Source organism: Oncorhynchus keta, unplaced genomic scaffold (genome assembly GCF_023373465.1).
Source record: "Oncorhynchus keta strain PuntledgeMale-10-30-2019 unplaced genomic scaffold, Oket_V2 Un_contig_4244_pilon_pilon, whole genome shotgun sequence".
NCBI classification, from domain to species: Eukaryota; Metazoa; Chordata; class Actinopteri; order Salmoniformes; family Salmonidae; genus Oncorhynchus; species Oncorhynchus keta.
Window position 1 is genome coordinate 50,001 of NW_026287664.1, and position 16,427 is coordinate 66,427.

Here is a 16,427-nt window from a genome sequence, read left to right on the forward strand (position 1 = left end):
CTCCCCTCCACTCTAACCACTAGTCTACCTGCCTCCCCTCCACTCTAACCACTAGTCTACCTGCCGCCCCTCCACTCTAACCACTAGTCTACCTGCCGTCCCTCCACTCTAACCACTAGTCTACCTGCCATCCCTCCACCCCTCCACTCTAACCACTAGTCTACCTGCCTCCCCTCCACTCTAACCACTAGACAGGAGAACATTATAATGGTATCTGTGTGACTGTACCTCTCCCACAGAGAGGTTGCTGACGGATCTGAGAGAGATGATCTTCTGGAAGGCGACGACAGAGAAGGCACTCTTCACCCTGATGGCCGTCCTCAGGTTAACAGCCCACAGTAGAGAGGCAAAGAAGGCTTTGGAGAACTCTGAGACGAACAGAGCCACACACAGACCCACACCGTGGAGCAGAGTAGACGACCCAGGGGTTTCTGCATAGTTCAGGATCTCATACACCAGAACCGCCTGGAACACACACACACACACACACACACACACACACACACACACACACACACACACACACACACACACACACACACACACACACACACACACACACACACACACACACACACACACACACACACACACACACACACACACACACACACACACACACACATCAATAAACAGATGTTGTTTTTAAACTTCCAATAATGTGTTAAATGAATCATCTATGCAGGAAATGAATGAATTGGACATCACAGACCGTCCGATAAACACAGAGAGTGTGAAGAGGATGGTGACGAGGAAGGCCACCAGTGATCTGGTTCTTTGAAAGCGCATGAAGACTCCACCTAAAGAAGCTTTCTCTAGTCCCACTTTAGCTACCTCTTCCTCCCAAAGCCTCTCAAACCTACAGAGAAAGAAGAGTTTTGTCACAGACAACTCACAGAGCTTTCTCTAGTCCCACTTTAGCTACCTCTTCCTCCCAAAGCCTCTCAAACCTACAGAAGAAGAAGAGTTTTGTCACAGACAACTCACAGAGCTTTCTCTAGTCCCACTTTAGTTACCTCTTCCTCCCAAAGCCTCTCAAACCTACAGAGAAAGAAGAGTTTTGTCACAGACAACTCACAGAGCTTTCTCTAGTCCCACTTTAGTTACCTCTTCCTCCCAAAGCCTCTCAAACCTACAGAGGAAGAAGAGTTGTCACAGACAACTCACAGAGCTTTCTCTAGTCCCACTTTAGCTACCTCTTCCTCCCAAAGCCTCTCGAACCTACAGAAGCTTTCTTTAGTCCCACCTTAGCTACCTCTTCCTCCCAAAGCCTCTCAAACCTACAGAAGCTTTCTTTAGTCCCACCTTAGCTACCTCTTCCTCCCAAAGCCTCTCGAACCTACAGAAGCTTTCTTTAGTCCCACCTTAGCTACCTCTTCCTCCCAAAGCCTCTCAAACCTACAGAAGCTTTCTTTAGTCCCACCTTAGCTACCTCTTCCTCCCAAAGCCTCTCAAACCTACAGAAGCTTTCTTTAGTCCCACCTTAGCTACCTCTTCCTCCCAAAGCCTCTCGAACCTACAGAAGCTTTCTTTAGTCCCACCTTAGCTACCTCTTCCTCCCAAAGCCTCTCAAACCTACAGAGAAAGAAGAGTTTTGTCACAGACAACTCACAGAGCTTTCTCTAGTCCCACCTTAGCTACCTCTTCCTCCCAAAGCCTCTCGAACCTAAAGAAGCTTTCTCTAGTCCCACCTTAGTTACCTCTTCCTCCCAAAGCCTCGCAAACCTACAGAGGAAGAAGAGTTTTGTCACAGACAACTCACAGAGCTCTCTCTAGTACCACCTTAGCTACCTCTTCCTCCCAAAGCCTCTCAAACCTACAGAGGAAGAAGAGTTCATCAAATGCTGTCCTTTTTCTGTCACAGACAACTCACAGAGCTCAACCAAACACACCGTTGCCAAGCACAGGGTGACAGGGGGGCAAATAAACAAACGTTTAATTATAATTTTAAATTCATATTTAAACAGTTTACTTCCCCATTTATGGGCAAATGTGATGTGCTACATCACATGTTTATGATGAGTAACCCTGACGATGTGACTATACTCTCACAGATATCACCTTTACCTCAGTGGGCTAACCCTGTCTGAAACCTGAAGAGTTGACTATACTCTCACAGATATCACCTTTACCTCAGTGGACTAACCCTGTCTGAAACCTGAAGAGTTGACTATACTCTCACAGATATCACCTTTACCTCAGTGGACTAACCCTGTCTGAAACCTGAAGAGTTGACTAAACTCTCACAGATATCACCTTTACCTCAGTGGACTAACCCTGTCTGAAACCCTGACGATGTGACTATACTCTCACAGATATCACCTTTACCTCAGTGGACTAACCCTGTCTGAAACCTGAAGAGTTGACTATACTCTCACAGATATCACCTTTACCTCAGTGGACTAACCCTGTCTGAAACCTGAAGAGTTGACTATACTCTCACAGATAACACCTTTACCTCAGTGGGCTAACCCTGTCTGAAACCTGAAGAGTTGACTATACTCTCACAGATATCACCTTTACCTCAGTGGGCTAACCCTGTCTGAAACCTGAAGAGTTGACTATACTCTCACAGATATCACCTTTACCTCAGTGGACTAACCCTGTCTGAAACCTGAAGAGTTGACTAAACTCTCACAGATAACACCTTTACCTCAGTGGGCTAACCCTGTCTGAAACCTGAAGAGTTGACTAAACTCTCACAGATAACACCTTTACCTCAGTGGGCTAACCCTGTCTGAAACCTGAAGAGTTGACTATACTCTCACAGATATCACCTTTACCTCAGTGGACTAACCCTGTCTGAAACCCTGACGATGTGACTATACTCTCACAGATAACACCTTTACCTCAGTGGACTAACCCTGTCTGAAACCTGAAGAGTTGACTATACTCTCACAGATAACACCTTTACCTCAGTGGACTAACCCTGTCTGATACCTGAAGAGTTGACTATACTCTCACAGATATCACCTTTACCTCAGTGGACTAACCCTGTCTGAAACCCTGACGATGTGACTATACTCTCACAGATATCACCTTTACCTCAGTGGACTAACCCTGTCTGAAACCCTGACGATGTGACTATACTCTCACAGATAACACCTAGGATTTACCTCAGTGGACTTACCCTGTCTGAAACCTGAAGAGTTGACTATACTCTCACAGATAACACCTAGGATTTACCTCAGTGGACTAACCCTGTCTGAAACCCTGACGATGTGACTATACTCTCACAGATAACACCTAGGATTTACCTCAGTGGACTAACCCTGTCTGAAACCCTGACGATGTGACTATACTCTCACAGATAACACCTAGGATTTACCTCAGTGGGCTAACCCTGTCTGAAACCTGAAGAGTTGACTATACTCTCACAGATAACACCTTTACCTCAGTGGACTAACCCTGTCTGAAACCTGAAGAGTTGACTATACTCTCACAGATATCACCTTTACCTCAGTGGACTAACCCTGTCTGAAACCTGGAGAGTTGACTAAACTGTCACAGATATCACCTTTACCTCAGTGGGCTAACACAGTCTTTAGGCATGCTAACCTGTGTTCGATACCCAGTCCATATCACATTCATTGTCATAGACAAACATTTTCCCATTGACAGATAAGTCCAGGGCTTTAGCTCAGTGGGCTAACACGATTCAAAACCCGGTTGGTTATAGATTCATGGTGCGAGTCCCACATTCACAATGAGTCCCACCTCTTCCCATTGACAGACAATGCCTAGGCATTAGCTCAGTGGGCTAACTAGGTTAACATAATGAGTCCCACCTCTTCCCATTGACAGACCATGCCTAGGCATTAGCTCAGTGGGCTAACTAGGGTTAACATAATGAGTCCCCACCTCTACCCATTGACAGACAATGCCTAGGCATTAGCTCAGTGGGCTAACTAGGTTAACATAATGAGTCCCCACCTCTACCCATTGACAGACAATGCCTAGGCATTAGCTCAGTGGGCTAACTAGGTTAACATAATGAGTCCCCACTTTCTCCCATTGACAGACAATGCCTAGGCATTAGCTCAGTGGGCTAACTAAGGTTAACATAATGAGTCCCCACCTCTTCCCATTGACAGACAATGCCTAGGCATTAGCTCAGTGGGCTAACTAGGGTTAACATAATGAGTCCCCACCTCTACCCATTGACAGACAATGCCTAGGCATTAGCTCAGTGGGCTAACTAGGGTTAACATAATGAGTCCCACCTCTTCCCATTGACAGACAATGCCCAGGCATTAGCTCCGTGGGCTAACTAGGGTTAACATAATGAGTCCCCACCTCTACCCATTGACACGCAATGCCTAGGCATTAGCTCAGTGGGCTAACTAGGGTTAACATAATGAGTCCCCACCTCTTCCCATTGACAGACAATGCCTAGGCATTAGCTCAGTGGGCTAACTAGGGTTAACATAATGAGTCCCCACCTCTACCCATTGACAGACAATGCCTAGGCATTAGCTCAGTGGGCTAACTAGGGTTAACATAATGAGTCCCACCTCTTCCCATTGACAGACAATGCCCAGGCATTAGCTCCGTGGGCTAACTAGGGTTAACATAATGAGTCCCCACCTCTACCCATTGACAGACAATGCCTAGGCATTAGCTCAGTGGGCTAACTAGGGTTAACATAATGAGTCCCCACCTCTTCCCATTGACAGACAATGCCTAGGCATTAGCTCCGTGGGCTAACTAGGGTTAACACAATGAGTCCCCACCTCTTCCATTGACAGACAATGCCCAGGCATTAGCTCCGTGGGCTAACTAGGGTTAACATAATGAGTCCCCACCTTCTCCCATTGACAGACAATGCCTAGGCATTAGCTCAGTGGGCTAACTAGGTTAACATAATGAGTCCCACCTCTTCCCATTGACAGACAATGCCTAGGCATTAGCTCAGTGGGCTAACTAGGTTAACACAATGAGTCCCCACCTCTTCCCATTGACAGACAATGCCCAGGCATTAGCTCAGTGGGCTAACTAGGGTTAACATAATGAGTCCCCACCTTCTCCCATTGACAGACAATGCCTAGGCATTAGCCCGTGGGCTAACTAGGGTTAACATAATGAGTCCCACCTCTTCCCATTGACAGACAATGCCTAGGCATTAGCTCAGTGGGCTAACTAGGGTTAACATAATGAGTCCCACCTCTTCCCATTGACAGACAATGCCTAGGCATTAGCTCAGTGGGCTAACTAGGGTTAACATAATGAGTCCCCACCTTTTCCCATTGACAGACAATGCCTAGGCATTAGCTCCGTGGGCTAACTAGGGTTAACACAATGAGTCCCCACCTTTTCCCATTGGTTTCGGCCCCATCATGAGAAGACAGAGACAAGGAGCTCTTGTCCAGTCGGTTCCTGAACAGGCTCCACATCATGGGAGTCATCCAGGCAAACGAGGTGAAGGAGAAGAAGCCCGCATCGTCCATGGGGTTGGACCTGGACAGAGACAGACAACATCAGGCTGCAACAACTATTATAGACACTGTTGTATGGGGTATTATGGGTTAGGGTTATTATGGGTTAGGGGTTAGGGGTATTATGGTTTAGGGTATTATGGGTTAGGGCTTAGGGTATTATGGGTTAGGGTTATTATGGGTCAGGGGTTAGGGGTATTATGGGTTAGGGTTATTATGGGTTATGGGTTAGGGGTATTATGGGTTATGGGTTAGGGGTATTATGGGTTAGGGTTATTATGGGTTAGGGGTTAGGGGTATTATGGGTTAGGGTTATTATGGGTTAGGTTATTATGGGTTAGGTTATTATGGGTTAGGGTTATTATGGGTTAGGGGTATTATGGGTTAGGGTTATTATGGGTTAGGGGTTAGGGTTATTATGGGTTAGGGTTATTATGGGTTAGGGTTATTATGGGTTAGGGTTATTATGGGTTAGGGGTATTATAGGTTAGGTTATTATGGGTTAGGGGTTAGGGGTATTATGGGTTAGGGGTTAGGGGTATTATGGGTTAGGGTTATTATGGGTCAGGGGTTAGGGGTATTATGGGTTAGGGTTATTATGGGTTATGGGTTAGGGGTATTATGGGTTAGGGTTATTATGGGTTAGGGGTTAGGGGTATTATGGGTTAGGGTTATTATGGGTTAGGGTTATTATGGGTTAGGTTATTATGGGTTAGGGTTATTATGGGTTAGGGTTATTATGGGTTAGGGGTTAGGGGGCATTATGGTTTAGGGTTATTATGGGTTAGGGGTTAGGGGTATTATGGGTTAGGGTTATTATGGGTTAGGGTTAGGGTATTATGGGTTAGGGTTATTATGGGTTATGGGTTAGGGGTATTATGGGTTAGGGGTATTATGGGTTAGGGGTAGTATGGGTTAGGGCTTAGGGGTATTATGGGTTAGGGTTATTATGGGTTAGGGTATTATGGGTTAGGGGTATTATGGGATAGGGGTTAGGGTTATTATGGGTTAGGGGTATTATGGGTTAGGGGTTAGGGGTATTATGGGTTAGGGGTATTATGGGTTAGGGGTTAGGGGTATTATGGGTTAGGGGTTAGGGGTATTATGGGTTAGGGGTAGGGGTATTATGGGTTAGGGGTATTATGGGTTAGGGTTAGGGGGTATTATGGGATAGGGTTAGGGGTATTATGGGTTAGGGTTATTATGGGTTAGGGTTAGGGCATTATGGGTTAGGGTTATTATGGGTTAATGGTTAGGGGTATTATGGGTTAGGTTATTATGGGTTAGGGGTTAGGGGTATTATGGGTTATGGGTATTATGGGTTAGGGGTAGTAATGGTTAGGGCTTAGGGGTATTATGGGTTAGGGTTATTATGGGTTAGGGCTTAGGGGTATTATGGGTTAGGGTTATTATGGGTTAGGGGTATTATGGGTTAGGGCTTAGGGGTATTTTGGTTAGGTTTATTATGGGTTAGGTTATTATGGGTCAGGGTTATGGGTATTATGGGTTAGGGGTTAGGGCATTATGGGTTAGGGTTATTATGGGTTAGGGGTTAGGGGTATTATGGATTAGGTTATTAGGGGTTAGGGGTTAGGGGTTATTATGGGTTGGGGTTAGGGGTATTATGGGTTATGGGTATTATGGGTTAGGGGTAGTAATGGTTAGGGCATAGGGGTATTATGGGTTAGGGTTATTATGGGTTAGGGCTTAGTATTATGGGTTAGGGTTATTATGGGTTAGGGCTTAGGGGTATTATGGGTTAGGGTTATTATGGGTTAGGGTTAGGGTATTATGGGTTAGGGCTTAGGGTATTATGGGTTAGGTTATTATGGGTTAGGTTAGGGGGTATTATGGGTTAGGGGTATTATGGGTTAGGGCTTAGGGGATTATGGGTTAGGGTTATTATGGGTTAGGGGTTAGGGGGTATTATGGGTTAGGGTTATTATGGGTCAGGGTTAGGGGTATTATGGGTTAGGGTTATTATGGGTTAGGGGTTAGGGGTATTATGGGTTAGGGTTATTATGGGTTAGGGGTTAGGGGTATTATGGGTTATGGGTATTATGGGTTAGGGTTATTATGGGTTAGGGGTTAGGGTTATTATGGGTTAGGGTTATTATGGGTTATGGGTTAGGGGTATTATGGGTTAGGGGTTAGGGGTATTATGGGTTAGGGTTATTATGGGTTAGGGTTATTATGGGTTAGGGTTATTATGGGTTAGGGTTATTATGGGTTAGGGTTATTATGGGTTGGGGGTTAGGGGTATTATGGGTTAGGGTTATTATGGGTTAGGGGTTAGGGTATTATGGGTTAGGGTTATTATGGGTTATGGGTTAGGGGTATTATGGGTTAGGGGTATTATGGGTTAGGGTAGTATGGGTTAGGGCTTAGGGGTATTATGGGTTAGGGTTATTATGGGTTAGGGGTATTATGGGTTAGGGGTTAGGGGTTATTATGGGTTAGGGGTATTATGGGTTGGGGTTAGGGGTATTATGGGTTAGGGGTATTATGGGTTAGGGGTTAGGGGGTATTATGGGTTAGGGGTTAGGGGTATTATGGGTTAGGGTATTATGGGTTAGGGGTTAGGGGTATTATGGGATAGGGGTTAGGGGTATTATGGGTTAGGTTATTATGGGTCAGGGTTATGGGTATTATGGGTTAAGGGTTAGGGGTATTATGGGTTAGGGTTATTATGGGTTAGGGCTTAGGGGTATTATGGGTTAGGGTTCTTATGGGTTAGGGTTATTATGGGTCAGGGTTATGGGTATTATGGGTTAAGGGTTAGGGTATTATGGGTTAGGGTTATTATGGGTTAGGGGTTAGGGGGTATTATGGGTTATGGGTATTATGGGTTAGGGGTAGTAATGGTTAGGGCTTAGGGGTATTATGGGTTAGGGTTATTATGGGTTAGGGCTTAGGGTATTATGGGTTAGGTTATTATGGGTTAGGGGTTAGGGGTATTATGGGTTAGGGGTATTATGGGTTAGGGCTTAGGGTATTATGGGTTAGGGTTATTATGGGTTAGGTTATTATGGGTCAGGGTTATGGGTATTATGGGTTAGGGGTTAGGGTATTATGGGTTAGGGTTATTATGGGTTAGGGGGTTAGGGTTATTATGGGTTAGGGTTATTATGGGTTATGGGTTAGGGGTATTATGGGTTAGGGGTTAGGGGTATTATGGGTTAGGGTTATTATGGGTTAGGGTTATTATGGGTTAGGGTTATTATGGGTTAGGGTTATTATGGGTTAGGGTTATTATGGGTTAGGGGTTAGGGGTATTATGGGTTAGGGTTATTATGGGTTAGGGGTTAGGGGTATTATGGGTTAGGGTTATTATGGGTTATGGGTTAGGGGTATTATGGGTTAGGGGTATTATGGGTTAGGGGTAGTATGGGTTAGGGCTTAGGGTATTATGGGTTAGGGGTATTATGGGTTAGGGGTTAGGGGTTATTATGGGTTAGGGGTATTATGGGTTAGGGGTTAGGGGTATTATGGGTTAGGGGTATTATGGGTTAGGGGTTAGGGTATTATGGGTTAGGGGTTAGGGGTATTATGGGTTAGGGGTATTATGGGTTAGGGGTTAGGGGTATTATGGGATAGGGGTTAGGGGTATTATGGGTTAGGTTATTATGGGTCAGGGAGTTATGGGTATTATGGGTTAAGGGTTAGGGGTATTATGGGTTAGGGTTATTATGGGTTAGGGCTTAGGGTATTATGGGTTAGGGTTCTTATGGGTTAGGGTTATTATGGGTCAGGGTTATGGGTATTATGGGTTAAGGGTTAGGGGTATTATGGGTTAGGGTTATTATGGGTTAGGGGTTAGGGGTATTATGGGTTATGGGTATTATGGGTTAGGGGTAGTAATGGTTAGGGCTTAGGGGTATTATGGGTTAGGGTTATTATGGGTTAGGGCTTAGGGGTATTATGGGTTAGGTTATTATGGGTTAGGGGTTAGGGGTATTATGGGCAGGGGTATTATGGGTTAGGGCTTAGGGGTATTATGGGTTAGGGTTATTATGGGTTAGGGTTATTATGGGTCAGGGTTATGGGTATTATGGGTTAGGGGTTAGGGGTATTATGGGTTAGGGTTATTATGGGTTAGGGGTTAGGGGTATTATGGATTAGGGTTATTATGGGTTAGGGGTTAGTATGGGTTAGGGGTTAGGGGTATTATGGGTTATGGGTATTATGGGTTAGGGGTAGTAATGGTTAGGGCTTAGGGGTATTATGGGTTAGGGTTATTATGGGTTAGGGGTTAGGGGTATTATGGGTTAGGGGTATTATGGGTTAGGGTCATTATGGGTTAGGGGTATTATGGGTTATTTTGGGTTAGGGGTTAGGGGTATTATGGGTTATGGGTATTATGGGTTAGGGGTAGTAATGGTTAGGGCTTAGGGGTATTATGGGTTAGGGTTATTATGGGTTAGGGCTTATGGGTATTATGGGTTAAATTATTATGGGTTAGGGGTTAGGGGTATTATGGGTTAGGGTATTATGGGTTGGGCTTGGGGATTATGGGTTAGGGTTATTATGGGTTAGGGTTATTATGGGTCGGGGGTTAGGGTATTATGGGTTGGGGTTATTATGGGTTAGGGGTTAGGGGCATTATGGGTTAGGGTTATTATGGGTTAGGGGTTAGGGGTATTATGGGTTATGGGTATTATGGGTTAGGGTTATTATGGGTTAGGGGTTAGGAGTTATTATGGTTAGGGTTATTATGGGTTATGGGTTAGGGTATTATGGGTTAGGGGTTAGGGTTATTATGGGTTAGGGTTATTATGGGTTAGGGGTTAGGGGTTTTATGGGTTGGGGTTATTATGGGTTAGGGTTATTATGGGTTAGGGTTATTATGGGTTAGGGTTATTATGGGTTAGGGCATTATGGGTTAGGGTTTATTATGGGTTAGGGGTTAGGGGTATTATGGGTTAGGGTTATTATGGGTTAGGGGCCAGGGTATTATGGGTTAGGGTTATTATGGGTTATAGGTTAGGGTATTATGGGTTAGGGTATTATGGGTTAGGGGTAGTATGGGTTAGGGCTTAGGGATATTATGGGTTAGGGTTATTATGGGTTAGGGTATTATGGGTTAGGGGTATTATGGGATAGGGGTTAGGGGTTATTATGGGTTAGGGGTATTATGGGTTAGGGGTATTATGGGTTAGGGTTATTATGGGTTAGGGTTATTATGGGTTAGGGGTTAGGGGTATTATGGGTTTGGGGTTAGCGGTATTATGGGTTAGGGGTTAGGGTATTATGGGTTAGGGGTATTATGGGTTAGGAGTTAGGGGTATTATGGGATCGGGTTAGGGGCATTATGGGTTAGTGTTATTATGGGTTAGGGGTTAGGGGTATTATGGGTTAGGGTTATTATGGGTTAGGGGTTAGGGTATTATGGGTTAGAGTTATTATGGGTTAGGGGTTAGGGTATTATGGGTTATGGGTATTATGGGTTAGGGGTAGTAATGGTTAGGGCTTAGGGTATTATGGGTTAGGGTTATTATGGGTTAGGGCTTAGGGTATTATGGGTTAGGGTTATTATGGGTTAGGGGTTAGGGGTATTATGGGTTAGGGTATTATGGGTTAGGGCTTAGGGCATTATGGGTTAGGGTTATGGGTTAGGGGTTAGGGGTATTATGGGTTAGGGTTATTATGGGTCAGGGGTTAGGGTATTATGGGTTAGGGTTATTATGGGTTAGGGGTTAGGGTATTATGGGTTAGGGGTATTATGGGTTAGGGGTTAGGGTATTATGGGTTATGGGTATTATGGGTTAGGGTTATTATGGGTTAGGGGTTAGGGTTATTATGGGTTAGGGTTATTATGGGTTATGGGTTAGGGGTATTATGGGTTAGGGGTTAGGGGTATTATGGGTTAGGGTTATTATGGGTTAGGGTTATTATGGGTTAGGGTTATTATGGGTTAGGGTTATTATGGGTTAGGGTATTATGGGTTAGGTTATTATGGGTTAGGGTTAGGGGTATTATGGGTTAGGGTTATTATGGGTTAGGGGTTAGGGGTATTATGGGTTAGGGTTATTATGGGTTATGGGTTAGGGGTATTATGGGTTAGGGGTATTATGGGTTAGGGGTAGTAATGGTTAGGGCTTAGGGGTATTATGGGTTAGGGTTATTATGGGTTAGGGCTTAGGGGTATTATGGGTTAGGGTTATTATGGGTTAGGGGTTAGGGGTATTATGGGTTAGGGGTATTATGGGTTAGGGTCATTATGGGTTAGGGGTTAGGGGTATTATGGGTTATTATGGGTTAGGGGTTAGGGGTATTATGGGTTATGGGTATTATGGGTTAGGGGTAGTAATGGTTAGGGCTTAGGGGTATTATGGGTTAGGGTTATTATGGGTTAGGGCTTGGGGTATTATGGGTTAGGGTTATTATGGGTTAGGGGTTAGGGGTATTATGGGTTAGGGTATTATGGGTTAGGGCTTAGGGGATTATGGGTTAGGGTTATTATGGGTTAGGGTTATTATGGGTCAGGGGTTAGGGTATTATGGGTTAGGGTTATTATGGGTTAGGGTTAGGGGTATTATGGGTTAGGGTTATTATGGGTTAGGGGTTAGGGGTATTATGGGTTATGGGTATTATGGGTTAGGGTTATTATGGGTTAGGGTTAGGTTATTATGGGTTAGGTTATTATGGGTTATGGGTTAGGGGTATTATGGGTTAGGGTTATTATTATGGGTTAGGGTTATTATAGGGTTAGAATTTTTATGGGGTTAGGGTTATTATGGGTTAGGTTATTATGGGTTAGGAATTATTATGGGTTAGGGTTATTATGGGTTAGGGGTTATTATGGGTTAGGGTATTATGGGTTAGGGTTATTATGGGTTAGGGGTTAGGGGGTATTATGGGTTAGGGTTATTATGGGTTAGGGTTAGGGGTATTATGGGTTAGGGTTTTATTATGAATTTATAGGTTAGTATTATGGGTTAGGGGTATTATGGGTTAGGGGTAGTATGGGTTAGGGCTTAGGGTATTATGGGTTAGGGTTATTATGGGTTAGGGTATTATGGGTTAGGGTATTATGGGTTAGGTGTTGGGGTTAGGGTTATTAGGGTTAAGGGTTCAAGGTTATTATGGGTTAGGGGTTAGGGTTAAGGTTATTAGGTTAGTGTTAGGAAATTTAAGTGTTAGGTTAAAGTGCAAGTTATTAGGAGGTTAGGTGTTAGGTGTTAGGTGTTAGGTATTAGGTTATTATGGGTTGGGGTTAGGGTTAGGGTTATATGGGTTAGGGGTTAGGGTTAGGGTTAGAGGGTAGGGTTATTAGGGGTAAGTATAGAGGGTAGGGTTATTATAAATTTAAGGGGTTAGGGTTATTATGGGTTAGGTTAGGGGTTAGAGGTTAGGGGTTAGGAATTTATTAAGGGTTAAGAAATTATTAGGGTTAGGGTTATTATGGGTTAGGGTTAGGTTAGGTGTTAGGGGTTATTAGGGTTAGGGGTTATTAGGGTTAGGGTTATTAGGGTTAGGGGTTATTATTGATATTATGGGGTAGGGGTGTGTAGTTGGGGGCGTACTTGTTTGAAAGCGGAATAGGATCATGTTCTGCAGGCTGGTGTGGTACTTGAGGTGTTTGTTGGGAGGGGTCCCTCGTCCCTGTAGTCCAGGAAGGTAGGCCCTCTGGATTCATCTCCATGGTGGCAGTAGATTCATAATTCCATATAACACTATCACTTATTTTCCTCTGTACATGGAGAAAGGAGGAGAGGGAGAGAGACCATTACAGTATAACAAGCCTTTATATCAAATGTACCATCAAAGAGTGTATTGTAACCAAGGAGGGACAAATGTACCATCAAAAGTGTATTGTAACCAAGGAGGACAAATGTACCATCAAAGAGTGTATTGTAACCAAGGAGGGGACAAATGTACCATCAAAGAGTGTATTGTAACCAAGGAGGGGACAAATGTACCACCAAAGAGTGTATTGTAACCAAGGAGGGGACAAATGTACCATCAAAGAGTGTATTGTAACCAAGGAGGGGACAAATGTACCACCAAAGAGTGTATTGTAACCAAGGGAGGGGACAAATGTACCATCAAAGAGTGTATTGTAACCAAGGAGGGGCAGAACCAAGGTATTGTAACCAAGGAGGGGACAAATGTACCCCAAGCTTCAATGGCAGAATCAAAGACGACAACAAAATCACAGGAAACAAGATGGCAGAGAGAGAGAGAGACCACACTAGGTCCTGGAGCTGTTGTCAGAGGACAAATACTAGACATGTCCTGGAGCTGTTGTCAGAGGACAAATACTAGACATGTCCTGGAGCTGTTGTCAGAGGACAAACACTAGACATGTCCTGGAGCTGTTGTCAGAGGACAAACACTAGACATGTCCCTGGAGCTGTTGTCAGAGGACAAACACTAGGCATGTCCTGGAGCTGTTGTCAGAGGACAAACACTAGGCATGTCCTGGAGCTGTTGTCAGAGGACAAACACTAGGCATGTCCTGGAGCTGTTGTCAGAGGACAAAGACTAGACATGTCCTGGAGCTGTTGTCAGAGGACAGACACTAGACATGTCCTGGAGCTGTTGTCAGAGGACAAAGACTAGACATGTCCTGGAGCTGTTGTCAGAGGACAAACACTAGACATGTCCTGGAGCTGTTGTCAGAGGACAAACACTAGACATGTCCTGGAGCTGTTGTCAGAGGACAAACACTAGACATGTCCTGGAGCTGTTGTCAGAGGACAAACACTAGACATGTCCTGGAGCTGTTGACAGAGGACAAAGCCTAGACATGTCCTGGAGCTGTTGTCAGAGGACAAACACTAGACATGTCCTGGAGCTGTTGTCAGAGGACAAACACTAGACATGTCCTGGAGCTGTTGTCAGAGGACAAACACTAGACATGTCCTGGAGCTGTTGTCAGAGGACAAACACTAGACATGTCCTGGAGCTGTTGACAGAGGACAAAGACTAGACATGTCCTGGAGCTGTTGTCAGAGGACAAACACTAGACATGTCCTGGAGCTGTTGTCAGAGGACAAACACTAGACATGTCCTGGAGCTGTTGACAGAGGACAAACACTAGGCATGTCCTGGAGCTGTTGTCAGAGGACAAACACTAGACATGTCCTGGAGCTGTTGTCAGAGGACAAACACAAGACATGTCCTGGAGCTGTTGTCAGAGGACAAACACTAGACATGTCCTGGAGCTGTTGTCAGAGGACAAACACTAGACATGTCCTGGAGCTGTTGCCAGAGGACAAACACTAGACATGTCCTGGAGCTGTTGTCAGAGGACAGACACTAGAGCATGTCCTGGAGCTGTTGACAGAGGACAAACACTAGACATGTCCTGGAGCTGTTGACAGAGGACAGACACTAGACATGTCCTGGAGCTGTTGTCAGAGGACAAACACTAGACATGTCCTGGAGCTGTTGTCAGAGGACAAACACTAGACATGTCCTGGAGCTGTTGACAGAGGACAAAGCCTAGACATGTCCTGGAGCTGTTGTCAGAGGACAAACACTAGACATGTCCTGGAGCTGTTGACAGAGGACAGACACTAGACATGTCCTGGAGCTGTTGTCAGAGGACAAACACTAGACATGTCCTGGAGCTGTTGTCAGAGGACAAACACTAGACATGTCCTGGAGCTGTTGTCAGAGGACAAACACTAGACATGTCCTGAGCTGTTGTCAGAGGACAAACACTAGACATGTCCTGGAGCTGTTGTCAGAGGACAAACACACTAGGCATGTCCTGGAGCTGGTTGTCAGAGGACAAACACTAGACATGTCCTGGAGCTGCTTGACAGAGGACAAACACTAGACATGTCCTGAGAGCTGTTGTCAGAGGACAAACACTAGTCATGTCCTGGAGCTGTTGTCAGAGGACAAACACTAGACATGTCCTGGAGCTGTTGTCAGAGGACAAACACTAGACATGTCCTGGAGCTGTTGTCAGAGGACAAACACTAGACATGTCCTGGAGCTGTTGTCAGAGGACAAACACTAGACATGTCCTGAGCTGTTGCCAGAGGACAAACACTAGACATGTCCTGGAGCTGTTGTCAGAGGACAAACACTAGACATGTCCTGGAGCTGTTGTCAGAGGACAAACACTAGACATGTCCTGGAGCTGTTGACAGAGGACAAAGCCAGACATGTCCTGGAGCTGTTGACAGAGGACAAAGCCTAGACATGTCCTGGAGCTGTTGTCAGAGGACAAACACTAGACATGTCCTGGAGCTGTTGTCAGAGGACAAACACTAGACATGTCCTGGAGCTGTTGTCAGAGGACAGACACTAGGCATGTCCTGGAGCTGTTGTCAGGACAAACACTAGACATGTCCTGGAGCTGTTGTCAGAGGACAAACACTAGACATGTCCTGGAGCTGTTGTCAGAGGACAAACACTAGACATGTCCTGAGCTGTTGTCAGAGGACACTAGACATGTCCTGGAGCTGTTGTCAGAGGACAAACACTAGACATGTCCTGGAGCTGTTGTCAGAGGACAAACACTAGACATGTCCTGGAGCTGTTGTCAGAGGACAAACACTAGACATGTCCTGGAGCTGCCAGAGTGACAAACACTGGAGCATGTGTTGTCAGAGGACAAACACTAGACATGTCCTGGAGCTGTTGTCAGAGGACAAACACTAGACATGTCCTGAGCTGTTGTCAGAGGACAAACACTAGACATGTCCTGAGCTGTTGTCAGAGGACAAAACACTAGACATGTCCTGAGCTGTTGACAGAGGACAGCCTAGAGCTGTTGAGCTGTTGTCAGAGGACAACACTAGACATGTCCTGGAGCTGTTGACAGAGGACAAACACTAGACATGTCCTGGAGCTGTTGTCAGAGGACAAACACTAGACATGTCCTGGAGCTGTTGTCAGAGGACAAACACTAGACATGTCCTGGAGCTGTTGTCAGAGGACAAACACTAGACATGTCCTGAGCATGTCAGAGGACAAACACTGGACATGTCCTGAGTTGCTGTCAGAGGACAAACACTAGACATGTCCTGG

General features: G+C 45.2%; 1 pseudogene; it reads right to left on the reverse strand.

The window, feature by feature from the left end:
- The window catches only part of LOC127924535 (ATP-binding cassette sub-family C member 12-like), a 61,521-nt pseudogene extending 48,447 nt beyond the window's left edge, over nucleotides 1-13,074 (reverse strand).
- Nucleotides 13,075-16,427: the final 3,353 nt, after the last annotated feature.